This window comes from Hyla sarda, unplaced genomic scaffold (assembly GCF_029499605.1).
Source record: "Hyla sarda isolate aHylSar1 unplaced genomic scaffold, aHylSar1.hap1 scaffold_1167, whole genome shotgun sequence".
In the NCBI taxonomy this organism is placed as follows: Eukaryota; Metazoa; Chordata; class Amphibia; order Anura; family Hylidae; genus Hyla; species Hyla sarda.
Window position 1 is genome coordinate 20,320 of NW_026607789.1, and position 17,464 is coordinate 37,783.

A 17,464-nucleotide genomic window follows, 5' to 3' on the forward strand; every position below is an offset into this window, starting at 1 on the left:
TTTTCCATGCACACTCTGGGCTGGGGGGCAGTCAACCACCAGTACACACAGCAGAACCTAAACCCATACCATTATTGCTAAGCAGCAAGACAGGGGCCCATTGCACTCCCACGGGGCCTTTTTAAATGCAATCCATAACCCGGATTTGCCAGGAACCCTTCTTACTCCTCCTACTTGCATGTGACACTGGGCTTAGGATCTGCATAGGAAACACACACACAAGCACACACCTACCTTTGTTGCCTGCAGATGCCTCCTTGGCTGTCCCCAAACGGTATCAAACCAACACCCACGGGAAGCTGTAAGCATAGAGGACATGCCTGCACCCCATTGGACTTACCTGTGTGGGTTAAATCCGGGTTATTTGACAACCTATGGCGGTGATGGTTCTGCTCAGGCAGAGCAGTGCTGATGCTCCTCATAAAGCTGTCGCTGCTGTGAAGGTTCTAGGTGACATCACAAATCCCTATGGTTACATACACAACAAAGCTGGGTTGTTGTTGTTTACACTCTGCAAGGCCTGTGGAAGTGAGTGACATCATAGCACTGTAGTTCTGAGGGTTCTAGATGGATGCAACAATCTCCTGTTGCTTCTATGAAGGCCATAATAGACGACATCACCAAACAGCTCCATAGTCACATACACAGCAAAGGAGAGATGTTGTTTACACCTAGTGATGTCAGTGGTATTGAGTGACATCACAGCACAGTGCTAAGGCTCCTGGGCCTGGACACAGCAGCGGCTGCAATATCTCAACGGAGAATACGTTTATATATATGTGTGTGTGTGCGCGTATATATATATATATATATATATATATATATATATATATATATATTTCTCCGCCGAAATCACTTTTAAACCCATTTCCACCTTTTTTTCCCTTCTCTTCCTCTTACTTTTTTTTCACGTTTTTTTTACGTTTTTCTCCTTTTCGCCTCTTTTCTGGGCGTATTATTCTTCTTTTTCTTCTTTTTTTTCGTCTAATGCATACCCCATCAGTGCAGCAATGCTTATTCAATACCGCCAGCAGATGGAGACACTGGGGGATAATTTTCTAAGGATTTATACTGATTTTTCCTGTCTGAATTTGTCGCACAGAAAGTTGCAGGCCAAATATGTGTGACATTTCTGCGACTTTAGCTTCTAGAGCATTTTTACAACATTATACATAGGTGCTGAATACATAAAAAGCGACTGTTCAGCGACAGACAAGTCGCATCGGCTGAAAGTAGGCCAGAATGTCAGTCCATGTTGGAGCAGGTTTAGATACAGTCTAAAGTATAGATCTCAAAGTCTGTGCACAGAATTTAGCAAGGGCCTCGCACCTTCTGATGCATCAGGTAGGTGCACAATAGCATAGCCTAACCCTCTGTACTTTGGTCTATATTGATGCGGGACATAGACAGCCAGCTGATGACCAATCCATTAGTGCAATGGATGGCTGGAAGCATTTGTCTTTGCCTTTGCAATACCACAGAAGCAATGCATGGTCAATGTACAGCAATGACACACCTGTGTGAACAGCCAGGAGACCCCCCCCCCCCCCCCATGTTATGTTACATAGTTACATAGTTAGTACGGTCGAAAAAAGACATATGTCCATCAAGTTCAACCAGGGAATTAAGGGGTAGGGGTGTGGCGCGATATTGGGGAAGGGATGAGATTTTATATTTCTTCATAAGCATTAATCTTATTTTGTCAATTAGGAACATTCAGCACCCACCCGCTATCAAGGCAGCTGCCTATCATGTCATGCCCTACCTGCACAGGTGTGCTGGCTACTCAAATGATCCAATTAAGGAGGCCATTTAGTCAGCAGCAGCAGAAGTCCTGTGCCTGGACGCTCCAACAGCGGCCAGACACAAGCAGAAGCAGCAGAAGCAGCAGCAGCACCACCTTTTGTTTTTTGGCTGCAGCAGCAGCAAGGCCCACAGGGCTGGCTAGCTGGCTAGCCAGCAAGCAGGTAGCAATGAAAGTAGGAATCTTTCTTTTTAACCCTGTAAGGGGGTGGTGCACTGTACCCGAAGATACTGCCATATCGGGTCAATGCATAGGGCGACGGAAGCAAGCTTCGAAATCGGCCCCCGTTCTCAAAAATCCATTTAATATATGGTCCCCAGATAGGGGACGTATCAGATATTAAACTGATAAGAACAGATACTACACTTGATCTTAGCCAAAAGGCCGAGAAGCGATAACCGTGAAAGGGGCGGGCCCAACAAGGTGCCCTTCATGGGCACTATCACTGCTTGCTGTCAGGGAGGCTGCCAGACAATTTTCCATGCACACTCTGGGCTGGGGGGCAGTCAACCACCAGTACACACAGCAGAACCTAAACCCATACCATTATTGCTAAGCAGCAAGACAGGGGCCCATTGCACTCCCACGGGGCCTTTTTAAATACAATCCATAACCCGGATTTGCCAGGAACCCTTCTTACTCCTCCTACTTGCATGTGACACTGGGCTTAGGATCTGCATAGGAAACACACACACAAGCACACACCTACCTTTGTTGCCTGCAGATGCCTCCTTGGCTGTCCCCAAACGGTATCAAACCAACACCCACGGGAAGCTGTAAGCATAGAGGACATGCCTGCACCCCATTGGACTTACCTGTGTGGGTTAAATCCGGGTTATTTGACAACCTATGGCGGTGATGGTTCTGCTCAGGCAGAGCAGTGCTGATGCTCCTCATAAAGCTGTCGCTGCTGTGAAGGTTCTAGGTGACATCACAAATCCCTATGGTTACATACACAACAAAGCTGGGTTGTTGTTGTTTACACTCTGCAAGGCCTGTGGAAGTGAGTGACATCATAGCACTGTAGTTCTGAGGGTTCTAGATGGATGCAACAATCTCCTGTTGCTTCTATGAAGGCCATAATAGACGACATCACCAAACAGCTCCATAGTCACATACACAGCAAAGGAGAGATGTTGTTTACACCTAGTGATGTCAGTGGTATTGAGTGACATCACAGCACAGTGCTAAGGCTCCTGGGCCTGGACACAGCAGCGGCTGCAATATCTCAACGGAGAATACGTTTATATATATGTGTGTGTGTGCGCGTATATATATATATATATATATATATATATATATATATATATATATATATATATATTTCTCCGCCGAAATCACTTTTAAACCCATTTCCACCTTTTTTTCCCTTCTCTTCCTCTTACTTTTTTTTCACGTTTTTTTACGTTTTTCTCCTTTTCGCCTCTTTTCTGGGCGTATTATTCTTCTTTTTCTTCTTTTTTTTCGTCTAATGCATACCCCATCAGTGCAGCAATGCTTATTCAATACCGCCAGCAGATGGAGACACTGGGGGATAATTTTCTAAGGATTTATACTGATTTTTCCTGTCTGAATTTGTCGCACAGAAAGTTGCAGGCCAAATATGTGTGACATTTCTGCGACTTTAGCTTCTAGAGCATTTTTACAACATTATACATAGGTGCTGAATACATAAAAAGCGACTGTTCAGCGACAGACAAGTCGCATCGGCTGAAAGTAGGCCAGAATGTCAGTCCATGTTGGAGCAGGTTTAGATACAGTCTAAAGTATAGATCTCAAAGTCTGTGCACAGAATTTAGCAAGGGCCTCGCACCTTCTGATGCATCAGGTAGGTGCACAATAGCATAGCCTAACCCTCTGTACTTTGGTCTATATTGATGCGGGACATAGACAGCCAGCTGATGACCAATCCATTAGTGCAATGGATGGCTGGAAGCATTTGTCTTTGCCTTTGCAATACCACAGAAGCAATGCATGGTCAATGTACAGCAATGACACACCTGTGTGAACAGCCAGGAGACCCCCCCCCCCCCCCATGTTATGTTACATAGTTACATAGTTAGTACGGTCGAAAAAAGACATATGTCCATCAAGTTCAACCAGGGAATTAAGGGGTAGGGGTGTGGCGCGATATTGGGGAAGGGATGAGATTTTATATTTCTTCATAAGCATTAATCTTATTTTGTCAATTAGGAACATTCAGCACCCACCCGCTATCAAGGCAGCTGCCTATCATGTCATGCCCTACCTGCACAGGTGTGCTGGCTACTCAAATGATCCAATTAAGGAGGCCATTTAGTCAGCAGCAGCAGAAGTCCTGTGCCTGGACGCTCCAACAGCGGCCAGACACAAGCAGAAGCAGAAGCAGCAGAAGCAGCAGCAGCACCACCTTTTGTTTTTTGGCTGCAGCAGCAGCAAGGCCCACAGGGCTGGCTAGCTGGCTAGCCAGCAAGCAGGTAGCAATGAAAGTAGGAATCTTTCTTTTTAACCCTGTAAGGGGGTGGTGCACTGTACCCGAAGATACTGCCATATCGGGTCAATGCATAGGGCGACGGAAGCAAGCTTCGAAATCGGCCCCCGTTCTCAAAAATCCATTCAATATATGGTCCCCAGATAGGGGACGTATCAGATATTAAACTGATAAGAACAGATACTACACTTGATCTTAGCCAAAAGGCCGAGAAGCGATAACCGTGAAAGGGGCGGGCCCAACAAGGTGCCCTTCATGGGCACTATCACTGCTTGCTGTCAGGGAGGCTGCCAGACAATTTTCCATGCACACTCTGGGCTGGGGGGCAGTCAACCACCAGTACACACAGCAGAACCTAAACCCATACCATTATTGCTAAGCAGCAAGACAGGGGCCCATTGCACTCCCACGGGGCCTTTTTAAATGCAATCCATAACCCGGATTTGCCAGGAACCCTTCTTACTCCTCCTACTTGCATGTGACACTGGGCTTAGGATCTGCATAGGAAACACACACACAAGCACACACCTACCTTTGTTGCCTGCAGATGCCTCCTTGGCTGTCCCCAAACGGTATCAAACCAACACCCACGGGAAGCTGTAAGCATAGAGGACATGCCTGCACCCCATTGGACTTACCTGTGTGGGTTAAATCCGGGTTATTTGACAACCTATGGCGGTGATGGTTCTGCTCAGGCAGAGCAGTGCTGATGCTCCTCATAAAGCTGTCGCTGCTGTGAAGGTTCTAGGTGACATCACAAATCCCTATGGTTACATACACAACAAAGCTGGGTTGTTGTTGTTTACACTCTGCAAGGCCTGTGGAAGTGAGTGACATCATAGCACTGTAGTTCTGAGGGTTCTAGATGGATGCAACAATCTCCTGTTGCTTCTATGAAGGCCATAATAGACGACATCACCAAACAGCTCCATAGTCACATACACAGCAAAGGAGAGATGTTGTTTACACCTAGTGATGTCAGTGGTATTGAGTGACATCACAGCACAGTGCTAAGGCTCCTGGGCCTGGACACAGCAGCGGCTGTAATATCTCAACGGAGAATACGTTTATATATATGTGTGTGTGTGCGCGTATATATATATATATATATATATATATATATATATATATATATATTTCTCCGCCGAAATCACTTTTAAACCCATTTCCACCTTTTTTTCCCTTCTCTTCCTCTTACTTTTTTTTCACGTTTTTTTACGTTTTTCTCCTTTTCGCCTCTTTTCTGGGCGTATTATTCTTCTTTTTCTTCTTTTTTTTCGTCTAATGCATACCCCATCAGTGCAGCAATGCTTATTCAATACCGCCAGCAGATGGAGACACTGGGGGATAATTTTCTAAGGATTTATACTGATTTTTCCTGTCTGAATTTGTCGCACAGAAAGTTGCAGGCCAAATATGTGTGACATTTCTGCGACTTTAGCTTCTAGAGCATTTTTACAACATTATACATAGGTGCTGAATACATAAAAAGCGACTGTTCAGCGACAGACAAGTCGCATCGGCTGAAAGTAGGCCAGAATGTCAGTCCATGTTGGAGCAGGTTTAGATACAGTCTAAAGTATAGATCTCAAAGTCTGTGCACAGAATTTAGCAAGGGCCTCGCACCTTCTGATGCATCAGGTAGGTGCACAATAGCATAGCCTAACCCTCTGTACTTTGGTCTATATTGATGCGGGACATAGACAGCCAGCTGATGACCAATCCATTAGTGCAATGGATGGCTGGAAGCATTTGTCTTTGCCTTTGCAATACCACAGAAGCAATGTATGGTCAATGTACAGCAATGACACACCTGTGTGAACAGCCAGGAGACCCCCCCCCCCCCCCATGTTATGTTACATAGTTACATAGTTAGTACGGTCGAAAAAAGACATATGTCCATCAAGTTCAACCAGGGAATTAAGGGGTAGGGGTGTGGCGCGATATTGGGGAAGGGATGAGATTTTATATTTCTTCATAAGCATTAATCTTATTTTGTCAATTAGGAACATTCAGCACCCACCCGCTATCAAGGCAGCTGCCTATCATGTCATGCCCTACCTGCACAGGTGTGCTGGCTACTCAAATGATCCAATTAAGGAGGCCATTTAGTCAGCAGCAGCAGAAGTCCTGTGCCTGGACGCTCCAACAGCGGCCAGACACAAGCAGAAGCAGAAGCAGCAGAAGCAGCAGCAGCACCACCTTTTGTTTTTTGGCTGCAGCAGCAGCAAGGCCCACAGGGCTGGCTAGCTGGCTAGCCAGCAAGCAGGTAGCAATGAAAGTAGGAATCTTTCTTTTTAACCCTGTAAGGGGGTGGTGCACTGTACCCGAAGATACTGCCATATCGGGTCAATGCATAGGGCGACGGAAGCAAGCTTCGAAATCGGCCCCCGTTCTCAAAAATCCATTTAATATATGGTCCCCAGATAGGGGACGTATCAGATATTAAACTGATAAGAACAGATACTACACTTGATCTTAGCCAAAAGGCCGAGAAGCGATAACCGTGAAAGGGGCGGGCCCAACAAGGTCCCCTTCATGGGCACTATCACTGCTTGCTGTCAGGGAGGCTGCCAGACAATTTTCCATGCACACTCTGGGCTGGGGGGCAGTCAACCACCAGTACACACAGCAGAACCTAAACCCATACCATTATTGCTAAGCAGCAAGACAGGGGCCCATTGCACTCCCACGGGGCCTTTTTAAATGCAATCCATAACCCGGATTTGCCAGGAACCCTTCTTACTCCTCCTACTTGCATGTGACACTGGGCTTAGGATCTGCATAGGAAACACACACACAAGCACACACCTACCTTTGTTGCCTGCAGATGCCTCCTTGGCTGTCCCCAAACGGTATCAAACCAACACCCACGGGAAGCTGTAAGCATAGAGGACATGCCTGCACCCCATTGGACTTACCTGTGTGGGTTAAATCCGGGTTATTTGACAACCTATGGCGGTGATGGTTCTGCTCAGGCAGAGCAGTGCTGATGCTCCTCATAAAGCTGTCGCTGCTGTGAAGGTTCTAGGTGACATCACAAATCCCTATGGTTACATACACAACAAAGCTGGGTTGTTGTTGTTTACACTCTGCAAGGCCTGTGGAAGTGAGTGACATCATAGCACTGTAGTTCTGAGGGTTCTAGATGGATGCAACAATCTCCTGTTGCTTCTATGAAGGCCATAATAGACGACATCACCAAACAGCTCCATAGTCACATACACAGCAAAGGAGAGATGTTGTTTACACCTAGTGATGTCAGTGGTATTGAGTGACATCACAGCACAGTGCTAAGGCTCCTGGGCCTGGACACAGCAGCGGCTGCAATATCTCAACGGAGAATACGTTTATATATATGTGTGTGTGTGCGCGTATATATATATATATATATATATATATATATATATATATATATATATTTCTCCGCCGAAATCACTTTTAAACCCATTTCCACCTTTTTTTCCCTTCTCTTCCTCTTACTTTTTTTTCACGTTTTTTTACGTTTTTCTCCTTTTCGCCTCTTTTCTGGGCGTATTATTCTTCTTTTTCTTCTTTTTTTTCGTCTAATGCATACCCCATCAGTGCAGCAATGCTTATTCAATACCGCCAGCAGATGGAGACACTGGGGGATAATTTTCTAAGGATTTATACTGATTTTTCCTGTCTGAATTTGTCGCACAGAAAGTTGCAGGCCAAATATGTGTGACATTTCTGCGACTTTAGCTTCTAGAGCATTTTTACAACATTATACATAGGTGCTGAATACATAAAAAGCGACTGTTCAGCGACAGACAAGTCGCATCGGCTGAAAGTAGGCCAGAATGTCAGTCCATGTTGGAGCAGGTTTAGATACAGTCTAAAGTATAGATCTCAAAGTCTGTGCACAGAATTTAGCAAGGGCCTCGCACCTTCTGATGCATCAGGTAGGTGCACAATAGCATAGCCTAACCCTCTGTACTTTGGTCTATATTGATGCGGGACATAGACAGCCAGCTGATGACCAATCCATTAGTGCAATGGATGGCTGGAAGCATTTGTCTTTGCCTTTGCAATACCACAGAAGCAATGCATGGTCAATGTACAGCAATGACACACCTGTGTGAACAGCCAGGAGACCCCCCCCCCCCCCCCATGTTATGTTACATAGTTACATAGTTAGTACGGTCGAAAAAAGACATATGTCCATCAAGTTCAACCAGGGAATTAAGGGGTAGGGGTGTGGCGCGATATTGGGGAAGGGATGAGATTTTATATTTCTTCATAAGCATTAATCTTATTTTGTCAATTAGGAACATTCAGCACCCACCCGCTATCAAGGCAGCTGCCTATCATGTCATGCCCTACCTGCACAGGTGTGCTGGCTACTCAAATGATCCAATTAAGGAGGCCATTTAGTCAGCAGCAGCAGAAGTCCTGTGCCTGGACGCTCCAACAGCGGCCAGACACAAGCAGAAGCAGAAGCAGCAGAAGCAGCAGCAGCACCACCTTTTGTTTTTTGGCTGCAGCAGCAGCAAGGCCCACAGGGCTGGCTAGCTGGCTAGCCAGCAAGCAGGTAGCAATGAAAGTAGGAATCTTTCTTTTTAACCCTGTAAGGGGGTGGTGCACTGTACCCGAAGATACTGCCATATCGGGTCAATGCATAGGGCGACGGAAGCAAGCTTCGAAATCGGCCCCCGTTCTCAAAAATCCATTTAATATATGGTCCCCAGATAGGGGACGTATCAGATATTAAACTGATAAGAACAGATACTACACTTGATCTTAGCCAAAAGGCCGAGAAGCGATAACCGTGAAAGGGGCGGGCCCAACAAGGTGCCCTTCATGGGCACTATCACTGCTTGCTGTCAGGGAGGCTGCCAGACAATTTTCCATGCACACTCTGGGCTGGGGGGCAGTCAACCACCAGTACACACAGCAGAACCTAAACCCATACCATTATTGCTAAGCAGCAAGACAGGGGCCCATTGCACTCCCACGGGGCCTTTTTAAATGCAATCCATAACCCGGATTTGCCAGGAACCCTTCTTACTCCTCCTACTTGCATGTGACACTGGGCTTAGGATCTGCATAGGAAACACACACACAAGCACACACCTACCTTTGTTGCCTGCAGATGCCTCCTTGGCTGTCCCCAAACGGTATCAAACCAACACCCACGGGAAGCTGTAAGCATAGAGGACATGCCTGCACCCCATTGGACTTACCTGTGTGGGTTAAATCCGGGTTATTTGACAACCTATGGCGGTGATGGTTCTGCTCAGGCAGAGCAGTGCTGATGCTCCTCATAAAGCTGTCGCTGCTGTGAAGGTTCTAGGTGACATCACAAATCCCTATGGTTACATACACAACAAAGCTGGGTTGTTGTTGTTTACACTCTGCAAGGCCTGTGGAAGTGAGTGACATCATAGCACTGTAGTTCTGAGGGTTCTAGATGGATGCAACAATCTCCTGTTGCTTCTATGAAGGCCATAATAGACGACATCACCAAACAGCTCCATAGTAACATACACAGCAAAGGAGAGATGTTGTTTACACCTAGTGATGTCAGTGGTATTGAGTGACATCACAGCACAGTGCTAAGGCTCCTGGGCCTGGACACAGCAGCGGCTGCAATATCTCAACGGAGAATACGTTTATATATATGTGTGTGTGTGCGCATATATATATATATATATATATATATATATATATATATATATATTCTCCGCCGAAATCACTTTTAAACCCATTTCCACCTTTTTTTCCCTTCTCTTCCTCTTACTTTTTTTTCACGTTTTTTTACGTTTTTCTCCTTTTCGCCTCTTTTCTGGGCGTATTATTCTTCTTTTTCTTCTTTTTTTTCGTCTAATGCATACCCCATCAGTGCAGCAATGCTTATTCAATACCGCCAGCAGATGGAGACACTGGGGGATAATTTTCTAAGGATTTATACTGATTTTTCCTGTCTGAATTTGTCGCACAGAAAGTTGCAGGCCAAATATGTGTGACATTTCTGCGACTTTAGCTTCTAGAGCATTTTTACAACATTATACATAGGTGCTGAATACATAAAAAGCGACTGTTCAGCGACAGACAAGTCGCATCGGCTGAAAGTAGGCCAGAATGTCAGTCCATGTTGGAGCAGGTTTAGATACAGTCTAAAGTATAGATCTCAAAGTCTGTGCACAGAATTTAGCAAGGGCCTCGCACCTTCTGATGCATCAGGTAGGTGCACAATAGCATAGCCTAACCCTCTGTACTTTGGTCTATATTGATGCGGGACATAGACAGCCAGCTGATGACCAATCCATTAGTGCAATGGATGGCTGGAAGCATTTGTCTTTGCCTTTGCAATACCACAGAAGCAATGCATGGTCAATGTACAGCAATGACACACCTGTGTGAACAGCCAGGAGACCCCCCCCCCCCATGTTATGTTACATAGTTACATAGTTAGTACGGTCGAAAAAAGACATATGTCCATCAAGTTCAACCAGGGAATTAAGGGGTAGGGGTGTGGCGCGATATTGGGGAAGGGATGAGATTTTATATTTCTTCATAAGCATTAATCTTATTTTGTCAATTAGGAACATTCAGCACCCACCCGCTATCAAGGCAGCTGCCTATCATGTCATGCCCTACCTGCACAGGTGTGCTGGCTACTCAAATGATCCAATTAAGGAGGCCATTTAGTCAGCAGCAGCAGAAGTCCTGTGCCTGGACGCTCCAACAGCGGCCAGACACAAGCAGAAGCAGAAGCAGCAGAAGCAGCAGCAGCACCACCTTTTGTTTTTTGGCTGCAGCAGCAGCAAGGCCCACAGGGCTGGCTAGCTGGCTAGCCAGCAAGCAGGTAGCAATGAAAGTAGGAATCTTTCTTTTTAACCCTGTAAGGGGGTGGTGCACTGTACCCGAAGATACTGCCATATCGGGTCAATGCATAGGGCGACGGAAGCAAGCTTCGAAATCGGCCCCCGTTCTCAAAAATCCATTTAATATATGGTCCCCAGATAGGGGACGTATCAGATATTAAACTGATAAGAACAGATACTACACTTGATCTTAGCCAAAAGGCCGAGAAGCGATAACCGTGAAAGGGGCGGGCCCAACAAGGTGCCCTTCATGGGCACTATCACTGCTTGCTGTCAGGGAGGCTGCCAGACAATTTTCCATGCACACTCTGGGCTGGGGGGCAGTCAACCACCAGTACACACAGCAGAACCTAAACCCATACCATTATTGCTAAGCAGCAAGACAGGGGCCCATTGCACTCCCACGGGGCCTTTTTAAATGCAATCCATAACCCGGATTTGCCAGGAACCCTTCTTACTCCTCCTACTTGCATGTGACACTGGGCTTAGGATCTGCATAGGAAACACACACACAAGCACACACCTACCTTTGTTGCCTGCAGATGCCTCCTTGGCTGTCCCCAAACGGTATCAAACCAACACCCACGGGAAGCTGTAAGCATAGAGGACATGCCTGCACCCCATTGGACTTACCTGTGTGGGTTAAACCCGGGTTATTTGACAACCTATGGCGGTGATGGTTCTGCTCAGGCAGAGCAGTGCTGATGCTCCTCATAAAGCTGTCGCTGCTGTGAAGGTTCTAGGTGACATCACAAATCCCTATGGTTACATACACAACAAAGCTGGGTTGTTGTTGTTTACACTCTGCAAGGCCTGTGGAAGTGAGTGACATCATAGCACTGTAGTTCTGAGGGTTCTAGATGGATGCAACAATCTCCTGTTGCTTCTATGAAGGCCATAATAGACGACATCACCAAACAGCTCCATAGTCACATACACAGCAAAGGAGAGATGTTGTTTACACCTAGTGATGTCAGTGGTATTGAGTGACATCACAGCACAGTGCTAAGGCTCCTGGGCCTGGACACAGCAGCGGCTGCAATATCTCAACGGAGAATACGTTTATATATATGTGTGTGTGTGCGCGTATATATATATATATATATATATATATATATATATATATATATATATTTCTCCGCCGAAATCACTTTTAAACCCATTTCCACCTTTTTTTCCCTTCTCTTCCTCTTACTTTTTTTTCACGTTTTTTTACGTTTTTCTCCTTTTCGCCTCTTTTCTGGGCGTATTATTCTTCTTTTTCTTCTTTTTTTTTCGTCTAATGCATACCCCATCAGTGCAGCAATGCTTATTCAATACCGCCAGCAGATGGAGACACTGGGGGATAATTTTCTAAGGATTTATACTGATTTTTCCTGTCTGAATTTGTCGCACAGAAAGTTGCAGGCCAAATATGTGTGACATTTCTGCGACTTTAGCTTCTAGAGCATTTTTACAACATTATACATAGGTGCTGAATACATAAAAAGCGACTGTTCAGCGACAGACAAGTCGCATCGGCTGAAAGGCCAGAATGTCAGTCCATGTTGGAGCAGGTTTAGATACAGTCTAAAGTATAGATCTCAAAGTCTGTGCACAGAATTTAGCAAGGGCCTCGCACCTTCTGATGCATCAGGTAGGTGCACAATAGCATAGCCTAACCCTCTGTACTTTGGTCTATATTGATGCGGGACATAGACAGCCAGCTGATGACCAATCCATTAGTGCAATGGATGGCTGGAAGCATTTGTCTTTGCCTTTGCAATACCACAGAAGCAATGCATGGTCAATGTACAGCAATGACACACCTGTGTGAACAGCCAGGAGACCCCCCCCCCCCCCCCCCCATGTTATGTTACATAGTTACATAGTTAGTACGGTCGAAAAAAGACATATGTCCATCAAGTTCAACCAGGGAATTAAGGGGTAGGGGTGTGGCGCGATATTGGGGAAGGGATGAGATTTTATATTTCTTCATAAGCATTAATCTTATTTTGTCAATTAGGAACATTCAGCACCCACCCGCTATCAAGGCAGCTGCCTATCATGTCATGCCCTACCTGCACAGGTGTGCTGGCTACTCAAATGATCCAATTAAGCAGGCCATTTAGTCAGCAGCAGCAGAAGTCCTGTGCCTGGACGCTCCAACAGCGGCCAGACACAAGCAGAAGCAGAAGCAGCAGAAGCAGCAGCAGCACCACCTTTTGTTTTTTGGCTGCAGCAGCAGCAAGGCCCACAGGGCTGGCTAGCTGGCTAGCCAGCAAGCAGGTAGCAATGAAAGTAGGAATCTTTCTTTTTAACCCTGTAAGGGGGTGGTGCACTGTACCCGAAGATACTGCCATATCGGGTCAATGCATAGGGCGACGGAAGCAAGCTTCGAAATCGGCCCCCGTTCTCAAAAATCCATTTAATATATGGTCCCCAGATAGGGGACGTATCAGATATTAAACTGATAAGAACAGATACTACACTTGATCTTAGCCAAAAGGCCGAGAAGCGATAACCGTGAAAGGGGCGGGCCCAACAAGGTGCCCTTCATGGGCACTATCACTGCTTGCTGTCAGGGAGGCTGCCAGACAATTTTCCATGCACACTCTGGGCTGGGGGGCAGTCAACCACCAGTACACACAGCAGAACCTAAACCCATACCATTATTGCTAAGCAGCAAGACAGGGGCCCATTGCACTCCCACGGGGCCTTTTTAAATGCAATCCATAACCCGGATTTGCCAGGAACCCTTCTTACTCCTCCTACTTGCATGTGACACTGGGCTTAGGATCTGCATAGGAAACACACACACAAGCACACACCTACCTTTGTTGCCTGCAGATGCCTCCTTGGCTGTCCCCAAACGGTATCAAACCAACACCCACGGGAAGCTGTAAGCATAGAGGACATGCCTGCACCCCATTGGACTTACCTGTGTGGGTTAAATCCGGGTTATTTGACAACCTATGGCGGTGATGGTTCTGCTCAGGCAGAGCAGTGCTGATGCTCCTCATAAAGCTGTCGCTGCTGTGAAGGTTCTAGGTGACATCACAAATCCCTATGGTTACATACACAACAAAGCTGGGTTGTTGTTGTTTACACTCTGCAAGGCCTGTGGAAGTGAGTGACATCATAGCACTGTAGTTCTGAGGGTTCTAGATGGATGCAACAATCTCCTGTTGCTTCTATGAAGGCCATAATAGACGACATCACCAAACAGCTCCATAGTAACATACACAGCAAAGGAGAGATGTTGTTTACACCTAGTGATGTCAGTGGTATTGAGTGACATCACAGCACAGTGCTAAGGCTCCTGGGCCTGGACACAGCAGCGGCTGCAATATCTCAACGGAGAATACGTTTATATATATGTGTGTGTGTGCGCATATATATATATATATATATATATATATATATATATATATATATATTTCTCCGCCGAAATCACTTTTAAACCCATTTCCACCTTTTTTTCCCTTCTCTTCCTCTTACTTTTTTTTCACGTTTTTTTACGTTTTTCTCCTTTTCGCCTCTTTTCTGGGCGTATTATTCTTCTTTTTCTTCTTTTTTTTCGTCTAATGCATACCCCATCAGTGCAGCAATGCTTATTCAATACCGCCAGCAGATGGAGACACTGGGGGATAATTTTCTAAGGATTTATACTGATTTTTCCTGTCTGAATTTGTCGCACAGAAAGTTGCAGGCCAAATATGTGTGACATTTCTGCGACTTTAGCTTCTAGAGCATTTTTACAACATTATACATAGGTGCTGAATACATAAAAAGCGACTGTTCAGCGACAGACAAGTCGCATCGGCTGAAAGTAGGCCAGAATGTCAGTCCATGTTGGAGCAGGTTTAGATACAGTCTAAAGTATAGATCTCAAAGTCTGTGCACAGAATTTAGCAAGGGCCTCGCACCTTCTGATGCATCAGGTAGGTGCACAATAGCATAGCCTAACCCTCTGTACTTTGGTCTATATTGATGCGGGACATAGACAGCCAGCTGATGACCAATCCATTAGTGCAATGGATGGCTGGAAGCATTTGTCTTTGCCTTTGCAATACCACAGAAGCAATGCATGGTCAATGTACAGCAATGACACACCTGTGTGAACAGCCAGGAGACCCCCCCCCCCCATGTTATGTTACATAGTTACATAGTTAGTACGGTCGAAAAAAGACATATGTCCATCAAGTTCAACCAGGGAATTAAGGGGTAGGGGTGTGGCGCGATATTGGGGAAGGGATGAGATTTTATATTTCTTCATAAGCATTAATCTTATTTTGTCAATTAGGAACATTCAGCACCCACCCGCTATCAAGGCAGCTGCCTATCATGTCATGCCCTACCTGCACAGGTGTGCTGGCTACTCAAATGATCCAATTAAGGAGGCCATTTAGTCAGCAGCAGCAGAAGTCCTGTGCCTGGACGCTCCAACAGCGGCCAGACACAAGCAGAAGCAGAAGCAGCAGAAGCAGCAGCAGCACCACCTTTTGTTTTTTGGCTGCAGCAGCAGCAAGGCCCACAGGGCTGGCTAGCTGGCTAGCCAGCAAGCAGGTAGCAATGAAAGTAGGAATCTTTCTTTTTAACCCTGTAAGGGGGTGGTGCACTGTACCCGAAGATACTGCCATATCGGGTCAATGCATAGGGCGACGGAAGCAAGCTTCGAAATCGGCCCCCGTTCTCAAAAATCCATTTAATATATGGTCCCCAGATAGGGGACGTATCAGATATTAAACTGATAAGAACAGATACTACACTTGATCTTAGCCAAAAGGCCGAGAAGCGATAACCGTGAAAGGGGCGGGCCCAACAAGGTGCCCTTCATGGGCACTATCACTGCTTGCTGTCAGGGAGGCTGCCAGACAATTTTCCATGCACACTCTGGGCTGGGGGGCAGTCAACCACCAGTACACACAGCAGAACCTAAACCCATACCATTATTGCTAAGCAGCAAGACAGGGGCCCATTGCACTCCCACGGGGCCTTTTTAAATGCAATCCATAACCCGGATTTGCCAGGAACCCTTCTTACTCCTCCTACTTGCATGTGACACTGGGCTTAGGATCTGCATAGGAAACACACACACAAGCACACACCTACCTTTGTTGCCTGCAGATGCCTCCTTGGCTGTCCCCAAACGGTATCAAACCAACACCCACGGGAAGCTGTAAGCATAGAGGACATGCCTGCACCCCATTGGACTTACCTGTGTGGGTTAAACCCGGGTTATTTGACAACCTATGGCGGTGATGGTTCTGCTCAGGCAGAGCAGTGCTGATGCTCCTCATAAAGCTGTCGCTGCTGTGAAGGTTCTAGGTGACATCACAAATCCCTATGGTTACATACACAACAAAGCTGGGTTGTTGTTGTTTACACTCTGCAAGGCCTGTGGAAGTGAGTGACATCATAGCACTGTAGTTCTGAGGGTTCTAGATGGATGCAACAATCTCCTGTTGCTTCTATGAAGGCCATAATAGACGACATCACCAAACAGCTCCATAGTCACATACACAGCAAAGGAGAGATGTTGTTTACACCTAGTGATGTCAGTGGTATTGAGTGACATCACAGCACAGTGCTAAGGCTCCTGGGCCTGGACACAGCAGCGGCTGCAATATCTCAACGGAGAATACGTTTATATATATGTGTGTGTGTGCGCGTATATATATATATATATATATATATATATATATATATATATATATATATATATATATTTCTCCGCCGAAATCACTTTTAAACCCATTTCCACCTTTTTTTCCCTTCTCTTCCTCTTACTTTTTTTTCACGTTTTTTTTACGTTTTTCTCCTTTTCGCCTCTTTTCTGGGCGTATTATTCTTCTTTTTCTTCTTTTTTTTCGTCTAATGCATACCCCATCAGTGCAGCAATGCTTATTCAATACCGCCAGCAGATGGAGACACTGGGGGATAATTTTCTAAGGATTTATACTGATTTTTCCTGTCTGAATTTGTCGCACAGAAAGTTGCAGGCCAAATATGTGTGACATTTCTGCGACTTTAGCTTCTAGAGCATTTTTACAACATTATACATAGGTGCTGAATACATAAAAAGCGACTGTTCAGCGACAGACAAGTCGCATCGGCTGAAAGTAGGCCAGAATGTCAGTCCATGTTGGAGCAGGTTTAGATACAGTCTAAAGTATAGATCTCAAAGTCTGTGCACAGAATTTAGCAAGGGCCTCGCACCTTCTGATGCATCAGGTAGGTGCACAATAGCATAGCCTAACCCTCTGTACTTTGGTCTATATTGATGCGGGACATAGACAGCCAGCTGATGACCAATCCATTAGTGCAATGGATGGCTGGAAGCATTTGTCTTTGCCT

At 45.8% G+C, this 17,464-nt stretch overlaps 7 non-coding genes across 7 annotated transcripts; all 7 read right to left on the reverse strand.

Moving 5' to 3' along the window:
* Positions 1 to 2,009: 2,009 nt before the first annotated feature.
* Positions 2,010 to 2,200, reverse strand: LOC130302438 (U2 spliceosomal RNA). Its single transcript, XR_008852641.1, has one exon. It is a non-coding gene; the product is annotated as a U2 spliceosomal RNA (small nuclear RNA).
* Positions 2,201 to 4,302: 2,102 nt separating this feature from the next.
* Positions 4,303 to 4,493, reverse strand: LOC130302481 (U2 spliceosomal RNA). The gene has a single exon (XR_008852683.1). It is a non-coding gene; the product is annotated as a U2 spliceosomal RNA (small nuclear RNA).
* A 2,092-nt stretch (positions 4,494 to 6,585) lies between these two features.
* LOC130302439 (U2 spliceosomal RNA) lies at positions 6,586 to 6,776 on the reverse strand. Its single transcript, XR_008852642.1, has one exon. It is a non-coding gene; the product is annotated as a U2 spliceosomal RNA (small nuclear RNA).
* Positions 6,777 to 8,871: 2,095 nt separating this feature from the next.
* Positions 8,872 to 9,062, reverse strand: LOC130302440 (U2 spliceosomal RNA). Its single transcript, XR_008852643.1, has one exon. It is a non-coding gene; the product is annotated as a U2 spliceosomal RNA (small nuclear RNA).
* A 2,086-nt stretch (positions 9,063 to 11,148) lies between these two features.
* Positions 11,149 to 11,339, reverse strand: LOC130302441 (U2 spliceosomal RNA). The gene has a single exon (XR_008852644.1). It is a non-coding gene; the product is annotated as a U2 spliceosomal RNA (small nuclear RNA).
* A 2,096-nt stretch (positions 11,340 to 13,435) lies between these two features.
* Positions 13,436 to 13,626, reverse strand: LOC130302442 (U2 spliceosomal RNA). The gene has a single exon (XR_008852645.1). It is a non-coding gene; the product is annotated as a U2 spliceosomal RNA (small nuclear RNA).
* Positions 13,627 to 15,715: 2,089 nt separating this feature from the next.
* LOC130302443 (U2 spliceosomal RNA) lies at positions 15,716 to 15,906 on the reverse strand. Its single transcript, XR_008852646.1, has one exon. It is a non-coding gene; the product is annotated as a U2 spliceosomal RNA (small nuclear RNA).
* Positions 15,907 to 17,464: the final 1,558 nt, after the last annotated feature.